Source organism: Elephas maximus, chromosome X (genome assembly GCF_024166365.1).
Source record: "Elephas maximus indicus isolate mEleMax1 chromosome X, mEleMax1 primary haplotype, whole genome shotgun sequence".
NCBI classification, from domain to species: domain Eukaryota; kingdom Metazoa; phylum Chordata; class Mammalia; order Proboscidea; family Elephantidae; genus Elephas; species Elephas maximus.
The window spans coordinates 59,372,038-59,390,727 of record NC_064846.1 but is presented as its reverse complement, the minus strand read 5'-3'; positions in this window follow the sequence as shown (position 1 = coordinate 59,390,727).

Genomic DNA, 18,690 nt, shown 5'->3' with positions numbered 1-18,690 from the left:
GAGTCTTTGTTGCAAGAGGGATCCGCGGTAGCGTCCACCTAGTCCGCCATCTTGGCCCTGCCTCTTTTTCTGTTTTTATTGATCTAGCTTTCCTTTCCCTCCTTGCCTTCTCATCTTTGCTTTTGGGTAAATGTTGACTGTTGGGTCTCACATAGTTAATTGTTTAAGGGTGCACATAACTCACTGGTGATATTGTTTATTTTATAAGCCAATTTATTATCTGGCTAAAAGGTGATAACCGAACGTGGCTTCCCTTCCAAATTCAAAGGGTATTTTAGGGCAATAGTCTTGGGGTTCCTCTAGTGTCTATCAGTCCAGTGAGTCTGCCTTTTCTAGGAATTCAAGTTTTGTTCTACATTTTTCTCCCATTTTATCTGAGGCCTTCTACTGTATCCCTGGTCAGAATGGTCTGTAGTGGTAGCTGGGCACCATCTAGTTCTTCTGGTCTCAGGTTAGAAGAGGCAGTGGTTTGTGTGGGCTATTAGTTTCTTCTTTGAGCCTTTAATTACCTTCATTCTCTTTTGCTGTATATAAGTAGAGACCAATAGTTGTACCTTAGATGTCCACTCACAAGCTTTTGAGACTCCAGACACTACTCATCAATCTAGACTGTGGAACATTATGTTTGTGAACAATACTATGCTAGTTGATTATAACTACTTTTTGTTTCGCTTTCTAATCATTTCATCAACTATTTTTTTCTTTATCCCACTAGAGCATAAACACCTTTCAAGCAGGGGCCATGCCATATTTCCCTTGTATCCTTGCCCCAGTGATGCTGAGCACATTGTTTGGCACATGATAGGTACTCAGTAAATCTCTTGGGTGACTGCCTTTCTTCATACATATAAGCTAGGAGTTATATGTAATTGGAAAACCTACTGAGTTTATCTAATTTTGAAATGATAATGGGCATTCTGGGCTCATTCTTATTCATATTTGGCTTTTCTGATAGTGTTTACTCAAAAGACAGAAAGAAAAACTACTCCTTCTGGGGTTATTTGATTTCACAACATGCTTCTTCCTGAAACAATGAATTAAAAGTTTTTTTTTTTGGCCAGGCTTCCTAAATCTAAATGTTTAAAAAAAAAAAAGATGCATACAATTGTAATTAATATGAAACACCCTCTCTTCTTGAGAGGAGGTTGTTATTCTCATTCTGTGTTAAGGGGAGCAAGATCAAGTTACCAATCAATTAGTGCACTGTAAGGCATTCTGTTACTGACTAGATCTTAGTGCCTGAGAGTTAATGGCAACGGAATGTCATCCAGTTCACAAGCTTCTAATCATGACCGGCTGGTGTTTATAGGTCTTATGCCAATAAAGGAGTCCAAAAATGACAAATGTAACTGGATCAGAGAGCATTTGGCTTTAACTCACTGTCAATTAGAAATAAAATGATGTATTCCAGTTTTTTTTTTTTTTTCTGAATTGGAGTGTATATCAAATTTCTACTCCCCAAAGAATCTCTGCAATGCAGTAGAAGGGGGTGTCACTTGAAAAACCCATTCAGGGCGAGGAGAGACAACTTTCTTTCCTCACCATTTGCATATCTAAACAGTTCCAGTTTTTGTACTCTTCCTTTCCAAATTTTAACATTGCCTTACTAATGGAAACAGACTTGGGTAGAGAAGAGGAAATTTTGCGTTTTAACTTGACTTCTAAAGACACAAAACAGCATGAAGAAAAATGGATGAAGGCGATGAACTCTTTATGAGCATTTATGCCAAAGCTAAATCTTATGGATACTCTCTAATCTTTCCCTCATATCACTGGTTGGTTAAATTTAGGTTTATATTTTAACTGTGTATTCATTGCTAAACATAGTCCTAGGTGTGGTGGAAAGGCACTAAAGGAGTAAAAGATATGGTCTCTGGCCTGACAAAGGAAATAACGAGATTTGACAGAGCCAAGGGAGACATTTAAGGACTACCAGATCAATAAGTGCAGATTCATGTTTGGCAATGGAAACTGAACGCAAATGGTTTTCTTAGTGAACAAAAGGAGTGGGGTATCAATCATAGAAGGCTTTCTGAATAGCTGTTGAATTCAATAGCTTCTATCCAAACCTAACACCAGGACCCTTGTACAGTCGGTCATCATCTCTCACATGGATTACTGAAACAGATGTCTAACTGGTTTCAATTCCTCCTATCTTGTACACTTTCCATAAATATCCCACCTAGTAGTCAAACTGACTTTTCCAAAATGCAAATTTTATAATGTCACTCCTTTCTCCAAACCTTTATATTTGGGGGTAGTTACTTAATCTTACCACACCTCAGATCCTCAGTGGGACAATGAATTAGCAATTTTCTCATGAGCTAGTATCGCTATCGATAGGCGAAAATATAATTTCTTTCTTTCTCTTTCTTCACTCATTCACTGTAGAAAACCAGTCTATCTTCAGTAAAGATATGATTAAATTGTAATTGTATTGTTTTCTCATACCATAATTCCACTGTAGAACTTTGATTTTCAAACTTTAGAGCGCATGAGACTAACCAAGGTAGCTTATTAACATTCAGCATATTAGGCCCTATTTTTAAAGATATTGGTTGAGCAGGTCTGTGAAAGACCTAGGAATTAAGCATTTTAAATAAGCAACCGAGTCCGTGAAACACACTTTGAGAAACTGGCAACCAGGTGGAGATTAAAATGTTTAATCAGAATCTCTATAACCATTGGACTAGACTGTAGTCACCAGTGTTCACTCATGCTTTTCTAGGGACAGAGAATTCCTTCTTTCACAAGACAAATCCATTCTTTTTTAAAAAAGCAATTCTTGTTTTTATGTAGTCTTGTATTTGCAAACCACATCGACTAATAGAGTGACCAACCACCTAGGTTTGCCCAGGACTGAGCAGGTTCTCAGGACATGGAGCTTTCAGTGTTAAAACCAATAAAGTCCAAGGCAAACTAGGATGAGTTGGTCACCCTAACTACTAAATTCGAGAATTTTTCTTTAAATTTATCTGGGAAGAATGGAATATTGTCAAAACATTTTGTCTTAGGTCACTTGGCAGAAAATCACATCACATCAGGGAGAATAAAGACTCAGAAATGAGGAGAATAGTAGTGCCAAAAATCATTGCCATCAAGTCAATTCCAACTCATAGCGACACTATATGATAGGGTAAAACTGTCCCATAGGGTTTCCAAGGAGTGGTTGGTGAATTTGAACTGCCAACCTTTTGGTTAGCAACCGAATGCTTAACCACTGCATTACCAGGGCTCCATTAGTGCCAGGCATAAGAAATAAATAGCTATGGAAGGAAAACAAAAATCATATCATCAAATGGCAGTATTTCCAATATCTGAAGAAGTTATTATGTCTTTCCTATATCTTCTCTTTCCAGATGAAATGTTCACTATTGCTTTAATTATTATTCACATCACTTGATTTCCAGATCCTGGTAGCCATCTGCCACTTCAAACAACATGCTTGCTCCATTTCTTCTTCTGTTAATTATAGACTATATGTTTTTGACTCCCCCATTATAAAATGAGGAAATTAATGCTACAACAAGAGTTGGTTGTGATTTTGTCTGTTTATAGGCTTCTATAGGCTTCTATAATAAAAACATTTTCCCTCAAAATTTGAAGGCGTTACTCAACAGCATTCTATCAGCTAGCATTGCTGAGGATAAATCTGTATCCAGTCTGATTCATATTGCTTTGGTGGTTATTTTCTTTTTTTAAGCTGTGAAGAATTTTATGATCTTCTTTTTATTTATAGTGTTATGAAATTTCACAAGTTTCTGTATGGGTCTTTTCTCATTCATTCTAAATGGCATGCTGCAGGCTCTTTCAATTTGACCATTTAAGTCTCACTTCAGCTCTGGGATATAGTCTATTATTTTTTTCCATTATTTTCTGTTGGATAGTTTAGATAGACCTTCTAAGACTTTTATTTTCCACTTATATTTCCACACACATGTCCCTATGCCATGCAATCATTCCTCAACATTTTCCCCCCAGCCTACAGAAGACTGATCCAATAATGCCCAAAGGTGTGAATAGAACTCAGAACAGGGTGGTGACCATAGAAATGCAATAGAATTGGTGGATCTGAGCATGAGTTTGAGACTTAACAAGCTATAAGCCAATATTTTAAAAATTGCAGTTGAATGAAAAACTTATGTGGAAGCCAGAAGTAGATGAAATTTCAAAGAGGGGGGAGGGATGAACAAATCATTTCCTAGCCTGTAATATAAATACCTATTTGTATTTTCTGTTAAGCATAGAAGCAAAGGAAGCAGCCAATATGTTTGATTATATAGACATTAAAATAGTCTCTAATTATACAACAACAAAAATTACCTCAATAAAAATAAAACTACAAAATAAGAGAAATATTTGCAACTCTTATGGAATATGATTGGTTGATATCTTTAATATAAACAGCTCTTAGAAATCAGTAATAAAAATAAAAAGTCCAAAGTCGAAAGAATGGGAACACGCAGTTCAAAAATGGGAAATACAAGCAACCAATAAGCATGGAGCAGGGAGATTGTCTTGTTTATTTCTGTATCCCCAGCAACAAGAGCAAGACTGGCATGCAAAAGGCACTCAATTAACGTTTGTTGAACAAACAAATGGAAAAGAGCCATTTCACTATTAATCAAGTAAATGAAATGAAAATAATAAGATTTTTAAACTATTAAATTGCCGAACTTAAGAAAAAGATAATATATACATTGAGAAGGTTAACAGAAAAATAACTATTCACATACACTGCTAATAGTAATGTAAGAAATTCCCAGAAACTTTTGGATAGGAATAAGCAAAGCCTTAAATGATCTTTTAACCCAGAAATTCCATTAATGGAATAATTAGATAAGTCCCCAAAGATTTACCTAAAGTATGTTCAGTGCAACAGATTTTATAAGAAAATTTGTAAACAACTTAAAAGATCTAGTATGAAAATTTGGCGAAATGAATTATGGTATGTCCAGAGGCTGGAAAAGGATCATGTGGCCAAAATATATAAAAATATATGGTCGTGCTAAGGTATAAGTGAAAAAGACAACAAATGTTATTTATAACCTTTATTGCTTTTAAGAAAATGGTGAGTCTTGTTAATCTATAGGGCTTCTGCTTTGCTGAGCACCTTGATGAGAATGATCATAAAAACTGGGGTAGCAGCTAAGACAGAACTGAATTACCCTGCAAAGCACATGGGTGTAGAAGGTGAAATTATGCTGAGAAAATTCTGGAGGGAAAGAAAGGAGCTGGCAAGGAACTGTGAGAAGAAAACAAAACAAAACAAAACATATATACCTGTTCTGATCTTGGCTAAGAAGGGACTTCGAAGAACATATATGTCTGAAATACATTTAAATTGTTTTCTCTAAGTGTGTGTTCATTGGGTGGAGGAGGGGGTAAGGCAGTGGAGATATGATATAAGCTCCCTCCTTTGGCTCCTGTACAAAATCTTTAATAAAGTTGACATTTCCTAACAAGGCTTTTATGCAAGGGAATTTACTTAGGGAAAACTGAGACTGTGTATAGGATGAATAATGAAAGGATAGTTGCCTAATGGAAATAAGAAGTTACAAAAAGTATATGTGTGAATTTTATATGATAGATTTCTGTGTGTGTCTATATATCTACCCTGACAGAGACAAAGAAAGAGTGAGAGAGTGGAAGTACATACACAAAAAAATTAAGAGTGATTATCATTGAGTGGTGAATAATATTATATCAATTTTTCTTTAGTTCATCTGCATATTCCAATGTATTTACAATAAAATATTTTGCTTTTTAAATAAAACTATTCATGAAATTGCTAGAGGCGTTATGTTAATATTATCATAAAATGCTTTCCAGTCTCCTTTTCCTTCTTATAAATACATCCAACATGCATATTCAGAACAGTTAAAAAGCCATGGAATTAAAAGTGCAAGAACTTTATCATGACATTTGTTTTGATCATACTTCACCTTTTTAGACAAGGCAGTGCTTCAATCATCCAAGCTTTAAAAATTTGATCTTTTTAAAGAGTTATTGATAAGGAATGACTCTTAATTTTCCTAGTATGGTGGTTATGGTTAGATTCCAAAACAATGAGGGCACTGAGACAGATATTTGCCTTTTTCTGGAGCAAATGATGAACGATTTGAGGTTTCTGAAGCCTGACAAAACAGAAATGAGTACCGAGTAGGCAGAACCTCTAAAGCAGTGTTTCTCAAATTATCTGTAGTGAATAAAGAGTTTTTTTTTTCCTTTTATTTGCAACTTATATATAGCTAGATTAGTAAAACACCGTGAAAATTAATTACTAGAAAAATTTCGGCTCCTAGGTCCCTTTATTTAACTCTAGAAAAATGAAAAGGAAATTTATAAAAATATTCAAATACAAGCCTAAATATCTTATTATTAGATTGAACAGATATAAAATGATTCTATCAAAATGAAATAGTTTCTAAATACTTTCAATTTCTCTACTCATCTCTTCATGGACTTCTAAGGGTTTGTGGATCAGCATTTGCTGTGGACCACACTTTGGATAGCTCTAAAGCGTATAGTACAAAGAGTACATAAGAATAGGAGGATTTCATTCTTTTTTTGATTTTAGAAGCTGTTGGTGCCCAGTGCCTAGGTCTTTTATTTCATTGGTGGTTGTGAAATGATGGTAATCTACAATTTTGTTTTATTAGCTAGAATAATTTTACTTTGATATAGTCTTAGTCATCCAGTGCTGCTATAATAGAAATGCCACAAGTGGATGGCTTTAACAAAGAGAAGTTTATTCTCTCACAGTCTAGTAAGCTGGAAGTCCAAATTCAGGGCGTCAGCTCCAGGGGAAGTCTTTCTCTCTTTTTTGGCTCTGGAGGAAGGTCCTTCTCATCAATCTTCCCCTGGACTAGGAGCTACTCTGCGCAGGAACCCAGGGTCCCAAGGACACGCTCTGCTCCTGGCACTGCTTTCTTGGTGGTATGAGGTCCCCAACTCTTTGCTTGCTTCTCTTTCCTTTTATCTCTTGTAATGTGAAAGGTGGTGCAGGCCACGCTCCAGGGAAACTCTCTTTACATTGGATCAGGGATATGACCTGAGCAAGGGTGTTACATCCCACCCTAATCCTCTTTAACCGCAGGCAGAGATTATGATTTATAACACCTAGGAAAATCACAAAATGGAGGGCAACCACACAATACTGGGAATCATGGCCTAACCAAGTTGACACATATTTTGGGGGGACATAATTGAATCTATGACACCCATTCTCCTCAGATAACAACTCAGTTTTTTTGTTTGTTTTCTTCAGTCAATACCAATAATTCAAATTCATATTCAGGACTAAAATGTTTTACTTAATTTCTTCCATGTTAAATTTCTAACTCCTTTCATCCACAATAAGAATGCTGGTTATTGCAGACTCCAAATTCTCATAAAAAGACCAGACTTAATGGTCTGACTGAGACTAGAAGGACCCCAGTGGTCATGGCCCCCAGACCTTCTGTTGGCTCAGGACAGGAACCGTACCAGAAGCCAGCTTGTCAGATATGGATTGGACTGGACAATGGGTTAGAGAGGGATGCTGGTGAGGAGTGAGCTACTTGGATCAGGTGGACACTTGAGACTATGTTGGCACCTCCTACCTGGAGGGGAGATGGGAGGGTAGAGGGGCTTAGAAGCTGGCAAAATGGACACGAAAAGAGAGAGTGGAAGGAGGGAGCAGACTGCCTCGTTGAGGGGAGAGTAATTGGGAGTATGTAGAGAGGTGTATATAAGTTTTTATGTGAGAGACTGACTTGATTTGTAAACTTTCACTTAAAGCACAATAAAAATTATTTTAAAAAAAGACAAAGCAAAAAAAAAAAGAAAGAATACTGGTTATCAAAGGAACAGGGGATGACATTGCTGTTAGTTGCCACGGAGTCCATTCCCACCCATATGGTGAAAAAAGTGAAGAGCTTGACTATTAGCCAAAAGGTTGGCAGTTCAAATGCACCAAGAGATGCCTCAGAAGACAGGCCTCATGATCTGCTTCAAGAAAAATCACAGCTTGGAAAACCCTATGGATCAGCTCTACTCTGCACACGTGGGATTGCCATGACATGCCATAATTTTTTGCTTCATCCCACAGTACAAGTGAAAGTCTCAGAATAAAAGTATTGATGCTATTACTACTACTTATGAATATTAAAAAGTTTTAAAAAGCCTTGTATACACAATCTGTAATTTTTTCCTATTTTTAAAAATTTTATTGTGGTAAAATATATATAACATAAAATTTGTCATTTTGACCATTATAAGTGTGCAATTCTGTGGCACTAATTATAGTCATAATGTTGTGCAACCATCACCACTATCAATTTCTAAAGCAGTTTCATCAGCCCAAACAGAAATTCTGTAGCAATTAAGTAATAATAATTTCTTAGTCCCTCTTTTACCCTAATCTAATCTGTGATCTGTGATCTATATTTAGGAATTTGCCTATCCTAGAGATTTAGATATTTCATATAAGTGGTATTGTACAATATTTGTCCTTTTGTGTCTGGCTTATTTCTCATAACAATGTTTTCAAGATTCATCCATGTTGTATCGTATATTAGAACTTCATTCCTTTTTATGGCTGAATAATCTTCCATTGTATGTATATATCACATTTTGTTAACTCATTCATCAATTAATGGACATTGGATTATTTTCACATTTTGGATATTGTGGATAATGCTGCAATGAACGTTGGTGTACAAGAATCTATTTGAGTTTCTGCTTTCAATTCTTTTAGATATATATCTAGGAGTGGATTTGCTGGATTATATGTAATTCAATGTTTGACTTTTTGAGGAACTGTCAAACTGTTTACCACAGTGGCTTTAACCTATTATAGTCCCACCAGGAATGAGAAAGGGTTTCAATTTCTCCACATCCTTACCAACTTTAGTTATTTTCTGTTTCTTTGTTCATAGCTTCCCTAGTGGGTGTGAAGTGATGGCACATTGCGGTTTGATTTGCATTTCCCTAGTGATTAACAATGTTGAGCATCTTTCATGTGCCTGTCAGTTATTCCTATATTGCTATATTTTTAACCATCTCCCTTAGCTTTTGTTTATCTCAGGATGTCTTAATTTATCACTCATTTTTGAAAGAGAGTTTTTCTGGGCATATAATTTTTGGTTGACAATTTTTTAATATTTCTGCCTGGGGACTCCTGTTCCCTTGAAGCTGCCTTCTCTGGCATCACTCTTGTCCCCCTCCTATTTTTTGCAGGTTGTACTATATATACCTTGTCAGATAATAGAGTTATATTATACTACAATTGTTCTCGTTTCAAAGATCATTTAGTCCTAGATGTCCAAATAACTATATTTTTAGTTTTTACTACCAATCTTTATGCCACTGTCTCTGTAGTCATTTTGGTTGTCTGAAACTTGTTCTCTTATAGATTATTTCAGGAGTATCCCTTAGAACAATATTTTGTAAATTCTTCACTACTGATAATTTGGGATTTTTTTTCTGTGATATTTAGAAAGATGTAAAAATTATGCTGTCACTAGCACTACCATTTCACCAGAATCTGCCGGTTTGTTTTTGAAAAGAGCCATGAATACTTTTTATTCATCCACAAAGGGCAGAGTGGAAATTGTCTTAAATTAAGCCCGATGATATTTTAGGTTGAAAATCATAGAGACAATAAAATGAATGTTCTTCTGCCCTGACATAATTAGTAGATCATCTATGTGAAGACTATGAGAATGAACCAAATGATCTCTCAGACTGCTTCTATCTTTAGAATTCTAGGGCACTGAATTAAGTTTGTCAGAAAAGAATAGTTACAATTGATAGCTGAGTGCCTCTCAGGTTGTTTGGCATGTAAGTTAGGACAGAACCAGAAGTTGTGATTTTTGCTGTGAATCCCAGGGGGTTAGCAATTCATCATGCCACATTTATACATACTACAAAGCCTTATGCTGTTTCTTCAGAAACAAGTCACCAAAACAAAGTTTTTTCTAGTGTCATATCACGGACTCAGGTGAGCCATAGCCTTTTGCCATCCGGTTGATTCTGACCCACAGAGACCCTAGAGGACAGAGTAGAACTGCCCCATAGGGTTTCTAAGGAGCAGTTGGTGGGTTTGAACTGCCGACTTTTTGGTTAGCAGCCATATCGCTTAAACACTGCTCCATCAGGGCTCCAGGTGAACCATAAGAAGAAGGAAATAGAATGAATAGATTTAGGAACTCTACAAGCATATGTAACTTTGTAGTCAGACAGGTGAGAAAATAAAAATAAATTTGGTTTTTCAGAAGAAAAATATATTTAACTTTTTCATTTTGCACCAAGGGGAAACAGTTCAATATTGGCACAATAGAATGTAAGTATGAAAGCAATACTTGTACGAGAATTCAACTCTTTGTTTCCCTGGTTGTAATTATTTCTCTCTGTGCTACCAAGATATTTGTTCATATTATGATGTAGTTTGGGAATTATGTATTTATTTATATTTCATTTGTTTATTTTTTATGACACTTTAAGACTTAATGGCACCACATAATATGCCTTATTTGACATGTTTTGCTTAATTTAGACCAAGCATAGTATATAGTGATTTATTCTGGCTGCCATTGTTTAAAAGGTTCATTAACAAACTGTCACTTTTCCAAGGAAAGCCAACTAAAAAGGCTAAGCGGTCTGATAGCTTACATGAGGGATAGTTGACATGGGACTGTTTTATCCTAGAGAAAAGAAGTCTTAAAGAAATAGATTTAAAAATTACAACAAATATTTGAGCGATAAGAAAAAAGGATTACTTATTTTGATTCCCAAAGAGTGAAAGTATTAGGGAAACAGATTTTTAGGTCAATATGAGGAGGAGCAGTGAGCAAAATTTACTCAAAAAGTGGTGAGTTTCCTGGCTCTGGAAGTAATCTATTGGAGGCTGACTGAGAATATTTGTGTCTGTGATAGATTTTATAGAACACCTGGAGAGGGAGAAAAGTTAGTTATATCTCTGCTTTGAAAGAGATATTGAATATAATGTACTCTGTTTCAGAAATGACAAGGGAATTTAAAATTCTATGTGAGAATATACCTAATGCAAAAGAAGGAAGTAATGGAAGAATGGAGGAACAAAAACTCATAAGATATGGAGAAAACAAACAGCAAAATGGCAGAAGTAAATCATACCTTATTGGTAATTATATTAAATGTAAATGAATTAAACACTTCAATAATAAGGCAGAGATAGGCAGAATTAATTTTTTAAAAATGATCAAACTATAAGTTGTCTAGACAACACTTTAAATTCAAAGACTCAAATACTTTGAAAGTAAAAGAATAGAAAAATAGATGCCATTGAATCAGTAGCCAAAAGAGAGCGGGAGTGGTTATACCAATATGAGACAAAATAGACTTTAAAACAAAAATTGTCACTTCTTTTGGAAACCTTGGTGGTGTAGTAGTTAAGAGCTATGGCTGCTAACTAAAAGGTTGCAGTTCAAATCTACCAGGTGCTCCTTGGAAACTCTATGGGGCAGTTCTACTCTGTCCTATAGGGTCACTATGAGTTGAAATTGACTCGATGGCAATGTTTTTTTTTTTTTTTGTCATTTCTTTTACTATAATCTTTTAAATTATTTCCTTAGTGGTTTCCCTGGGGATACAATTAACAACTTAACTTATAACAATTTAGGTGGGATAAATATCAACTTAATTCCAATATTATACAAAAACTGTAATCCTATATGACTCCATATCCCTTATGCTGTTGCAGGTGTATAATTATTGCTTTATGCAAGTTTTTTTTTTTTAATCAGATAGGAGACAAAAAGATTTACAAACAAAAATATGTTTATACTGTCTTTTATATTTACTTACATAGTTACCTTTACTGGTTCTCTCAACTTCTTCATGTAGACTCAAATTACTGGGTTCGGGTGGGGATGGTAATGAGACAAGATAAAATGTCATAAATATTACTGCTTTTAATGAGATTCAGTGCTATATTTCTCAAATAAATGTCCCTCAGATTGTTCTGGTTAATTTCTAGAGTTCTGAAAAAGACCGACAATTTTTGCCAGGGTTTTCTCAATGTTTTTATGGAGAGGCTTTTCAGAGGCCCTTAATATTCCACTCCCTCTGATGCACTTCATCCAGCCTTTATTTTTTAACATGTACTTTATTTGTATCTCAACTTGTCTAATTTATTATCAAATCTTGATGACACTATTTTCAAAATATTTCTTGAATCACATTACTTCCTTCTATATTCTCTATCACAACCCTAATTCAAATAGCCGTCATTGTTGGCCTGAAAGAATGCAATGGACCCATACATTTCTCTCAAAAGTCATTCTTGTGCCCTCTTCGACTCACCCTACGACTACAAGGAGAATTTTTTTTAATGCCACATTCCTGCTTAATACCTGTTAATTGTGTGGCATTGCATTTAGTAACAAAATCTAAAATCTTTAATATGATATACAAGGTCTTCATGATATAACCCTTAACTATTTCTCTGGCCTTATCTGAAACTAGCATTTCCCCTTTATTCACTTTGAACCAGTCATGTTAATAATCTTTCAGTAGCCAGAATAGTAAACATTATTTCTGAATATTCATTTATCCAATTCTGTCTGCCCACAACATACTTTTTCTAACCTTTTGGGTAAATAAATCTTACTTACCTTTACAAGTATCAGTTCAAATATCACATCTTCACAACAGGCCTCCTATGAGCCCTCAAACAAAATAAGGCATCCACTGTTATCCTTTCTCTCTTTCCCACAATTAATCTTTATTGAGACTTTGCAGGTTTGTGATAGCTCAGCACCTGATATTGATGTTGGAGAACGAGCTTAATATATAGCCAAAAAATTCACCCACAACTTATCACCAAGAACTTATTTGTACACATCTATTTCCAGGACCAAATACTGCTTTGCAGCACATCTATATAGATTGCATCTTAAAATAGTACAGTGCTAGTGCCAACCATTTCCCCCCAAAACAAACAAACAAAAAAACGCGTGTAGCAAAAGATACTGTTATATCCAATCGTGCGTTGGTATTATTCCTGGGATTTTTTTTTTTAACTTTAATACATGGAAACAAGAGTGAAAGGGAGATCTTGAATAGGCTGGCCAGTATTCTTAAGTGTTTACTTACTTTTTTTTTAATGGGTGTTCATCTTGAACACTCACAATCATCTCCATAGATATTACTCTGACAATTCATACTTGTTAAGTATAAATATTTATTATTAATGGCAACATTCAGTTAATGCTTGATTAGATCTCAGAGTTTACAAATTGAGATATGCTGGTCACTTAGGATTATTTTGTCTCCTTCATTCAGATAATAGTTACTTTCTTCTAGACATTTAATACCAATTCATAAGAGAACTAACTTCTATGACATAAAAAACAGCAGGCATAGCATGAAATTATCCAGAATGTTATCTGAGAAAATACACATCCAGACATTGGGGTTCACTGCAAAATGTGTTATGGGTAGTGATTTTTGGTTATTGATATTATTTACAGCAGTCATATTTAAGCTTCCCAGTGTCAAATGTGAAAGCATTTATATTTTAGTTGATTCAATGGCTTATGTTAAATATATATATATATCAATCTAGTTCTAGATCTAGGCTGAAAGGACTGTATTATTTGCACCTCCTTATCAACAAACATTTCTGATGGTTTTTTACTGGGTTAAGTCATTGATATTGCAAAATTTTATCATGTGATCTCCGGTGATGTTTCTATCACCTAAACCATATTTCCCAACTACTAATCCTTCCTCTTTGTTTCCAACTTTCACATTCCAATCACCAGTAATGACTACGAGCCAACCTCACCAGACAGATACACGTGAATCCAGTCGACTGCATCTGTGGAATGAGACGATGCAGAAGATCAATATTATCAGTCAGAACAAGGCCAGGGACCGACCACAGAACAGACCATTAATCACTCATATACAAGTTTAAGTTGAAGCTGACAAAAATTAAAACAAGTCCACAAGAGCCAAAGTACAACCTTGAGTATATCCCACCTGAATTTAGAGACCATCTCAAGAATAGGTTTGAGACATTGAACACTATAGACCCAAGACTACATGAGTTGTGGGATGACATCAAGAAGATCATACATGAATAAAGCAAAAAGTCATTAAAAAAACAAGAAAGAAAAGTGTAAAATGGATGTTAGAAGTGACTATACAATTTGCTCTTAAATGTAGAGTAGTTTAAGCAAAAGGAAGAAATGATGAAGTAAAAGAACTGAACGTAAGATTTCAGAGGGCAACTAGAGAAGATAAAGTAAATTACTATAATAAATTGTGCTAAGACCTGGAGTTAGAAATTCAAAAGATAAGAACACCCTCAGCATTTCTCAAGCTGAAAGAAAAAATTCAAGCTTCGAGTTACAATCCTGAAGGATTCTAAGGGAAAATGTTGAATGACACAGGAAGCCTCAAAAGAAAATGGAAAGAATACACAGAGTCACTATACCAAAAAGAATTGGTTAACGTTCAACCATTTCAGGAGGTAGCATTTGATCAAGAACCTATGGTACGGAAAGGAGAAGTCCAAGTTACATTGAAGGCATTGGCGAAAAACAGGGCATCAAGAATAGATGGAATACCAATTGAGATGTTTCAACAAACTGATGCAATGCTAGAAGGGTTCAGTTGCTATGCCAAGAAATTTGAAAGATAGCTACCTAGCCGACCCACTGAAAGAGACACATATACATGCCCATTCCAAAGAAAGGTGATCCAACAGAATGTGGAAATTATTGAACAATATCATTAATATCATACACAAGTAAAATTTTGCTGAAGATAATCTAAAAATGATTGCAGCGGTACATCAACAAGGAACTGGCAGAAGTTCAAGACAGATTCAGAAGAGACCTTCGTAAGAGGGATATCATTGTTGATTTCAGATGAATCTTGGCTGAAAGCAGAGAATACCAGAAAGATTTTATTGACTATGCAGTGACATTCGACTATGCGGATCATAAAAAGAAATTATGGATAACATTGCCAAGAATGGGAATTCCAGAACACTTAATTGTGCTCCTGTTGAACCTATACATAGAGGAAGAGGCATTCCTTAGAACAGTACAGAAGTGTACTGCATAGTTTAAAATCAGAAAAGGAGTGTGTCAGGACAGTATTCTTTCACCATACTTATTTAATCTGTACAACCTCAGCAGCTGGACTGTATGAAGAAGAATGTGACATCAAGATTGGAGAAAGACTCATTAACAATCGGAGATATGCAAATGATACAACGTTGCTTCCTGAAAGTGAAGATGACTTGAAGCATATACTGGTGAAGATCAAGGACTACAGCCATCAGTATGGATTACACCTAAGATTAAAAAAAAAAAAAATCCCCACAACTGGATCAATAAGCAACATCATAGTAACTGGAGAAAAGATTGAAGTTGTCAAGCATTTCATTTTACTTGGATCAACGCCTATGGAAGTAGCAGTCAAGAAATCAAAGAACATACCACATTAGGCAAATTTGCTGCAAAACAACTCTTTATAATGTTAAAAAGCAAAGATGTCACTTTGAGGACTAATGTGTGCCTGATCCAAGCCATGATATTTTCAACCAACTCATATGCATGCAAAACTTGATAATGAATAAGGAAGATTGAAGAAGAAATGCCTTTGAATTATGGTGTTGGCAAGAAATATCGAATATAGCATGGACTGCTAGAAGAACAAACCTGTCTTGTAGGAATTACAGCCAGAATGCTTCTTAGAAGCTAGGATGAGAGACTTCGTCTCACTTACTTTGTACATGTTATGAGGAGTAATCAATCCCTGGAGAAGGACATCATGCTTGATAATGTAGAAGGTCAGCAAAAAAGATGAAGAGCCTTAGTGAGATGGATTGACACATTGGTTGCAACAATAGGCTCAAACTTTGCAAAGATTGTGAAGATGGGGCAGGACTGGACTGATTTTGTTCTGTTGTACATAGAGTCGCCATGATTCAGAACCAACTTGAAGGCACTTAACATCAATAACTAACAATCAAAAAAACAGTAATGCCTCTTAGCCCTCATCTTCTGGAATGTGAGCCGTTAGAAAGAAAGGAACATCACTCACATGGACGGTAATCCTGGCCTGACTGAGGAACTCCAGGGATAGCAGGATACCAAAGTGCTGTCCCTTTCATTGGTTTCTAAATAAACAGGAATCTAGGGCTAAATGGTCTGGAATCTTGGAGAAAGTCATACACCTCAATGTGTTTTACACTCTGTTTTCAGAGTACAATTAAATTCATCATTATACCCAATTAAATTAAAAAAGGATATAGAATGTTTTGAAATTCTTCCCTCAAGTGCCACTTGTGATCATTGCAGGACTAATTTTGACTCATTGACTTCAAATGGCAATATTTAAATCAATTTTTATGCCAGAGGTGAAAATCTTAAACAATAAAAAGGTACGCTATAAAAATTCTATTAATCTCATTTCTTTCAGCTTTTCAGTGTGGAATGATGTGCTCCAAGGGACATGGAAGAAAGAATCCACAACATTACAAATACATCTTAGCTTTTCAAACCTGAACTTTACGTGTAAAGCAGGAACTGGAATAGAGAGATGCTGATATTCCACCAACATTCATTTCCAATGCTAATCTGAATGCTTCTTATATAAATGGAATTTGAGGAATTACCCCATCACTACTGGAAAAGGTTCAGAAAATGTGTATGGTTCTCGAGATCCTAGTGATTAGTGGGATTGAATCAGGAATGCATCTCCATTATACTGGTTCCATTTTCTTCTTAAAACCCTGCATAAACTCAAGATGAACTTCTCATAGGTTTATGCCGGCCCAAGAGTGAGGATCATTAAGGCTGAATGCAAATCATTCACTAATAATATCACAAAAATTGGGTCATTTATACAAAGAAAACTACAGTACACTTCTGCAAGAAAGCAAAAGAGACTTACATAAGTGAAAGAACATACCTTTTTCATGGATAGGAAGACTTAACATTATAAAAATGTCTATTCTACCAAAAGTGATCTATACATTTAATGCAATTCTGATCCAAATCCCAAGGACATTCTTTAACGAGATGGAGAAACTAATCACCAATTTCATACGGAAGGGAAAGAGGCCCCGGATAAATAAGGCATTACTGAAAAAGAAGAACAAAGTGGAAGGCCTAACTTCACCTGATTTTAGACCCTATTATACTGCCACAGTAGTCAAAACAGCCCGGTACTGGTACAAAAACAGATACATGGACCAATGGAACAGAACTGAGAATCCAGACATAAATCCATCCACATATGAGCAGTTGGTATTTGACAAAGGCCCCAAAACAGTTAAATGGGGAAAAGACAGTCTTTTCAACAAATGGTGCTGGCATAACTGGATATCCATCTGCAAAAAAAAATGAAACAAGACCCATACCTTACTCCATGCACAAAAACTAACTCAAAATGGATCAAAGACCTAAATATGAAATCTGGAACGATAAAGATCATGGAAGAAAAAATAGGGTCAACGTTAGGAGCCCTAATACATTGCATAAACAGTATAGAAAACATTATAAAGAATGCAGAAGAAAAACTAGATAACTGGGAGCTCCTAAAAATCAAACACTTATGCTCATCCAGAGACTTCACCAAAAGAATAAAAAGACTACCTACAGACTAGGAAAAACTTCTTAGCTATGACATTTCTGATCAGTGCCTGATCTCTAAAATCTACATGATACTGCAAAAACTCAACTGCAAAGAAACACATAACCCAATTAAAAAATGGGCAAAAGATATGAATAGACACTTCACTAAAGAAGACATTCAAGTAGCTAACAGATATATGAGGAAATGTTCACGATCATTAGCCATTAGAGAAATGCAGATCAAAACTACAATGAGATTTCATCTCATTCCAACAAGGCTGGCATTAATCCAAAAAACACAATATAATAAATGTTGGAGAGGCTGGGGAGAGATTGGAACACTTCTACACTGCTAGTGGGAATGTAAAATGGTACAACCACTTTGGCAATCAATTTGGTGCTTCCTCTAAAAGCTGGCAATAGAACTACCATACGATCCAGCAATCCCACTCCTTGGAATATATCCTAGAGAAATAAGAGCCTTTACACGAACAGATACATGCACACCCACGTTTATTGCTGCATTGTTTACAATAGCAAAAAGATGGAAGCAACCAAGGTACCCATCAATGGATGAATGGATAAATTATGGTATATTCACACAATGGAATACTACGCATCGATAAAGAATCTGTGAAACATTTCATAACATGGAGGAACCTGGAAGGCATTATGCTGAGTGAAATTAGTCAGTTGCAAAAGGACAAATATTGTATAAGACCACTAGTATAAGAACTTGAGAAATAGTTTAAACTGAGAAGAAAATATTCTTTCGTGGTTATGAGAGGTGGGAGGGAGGGAGGGTAGGAGAGGGGTATTCACTAATTAGATAGTAGATAAGAGCTACTTTAGGTGAAGGGAAAGACAGCACACAATACAGGGGAGGTCAGCACAGTTGGACTAAACCAAAAGCAAAGAAGTTTCTTGAATACACTGAATGCTTCGAAGGCCAGCATAGCAGGGGCAGGGGTCTGGGGACCATGGTTTCAGGGGATATCTAAGTCAACTGGCATAATAAAATCTATTAAGAAAACATTCTGCATCCCACTTTGAAGAGTGGCGTCTGGGG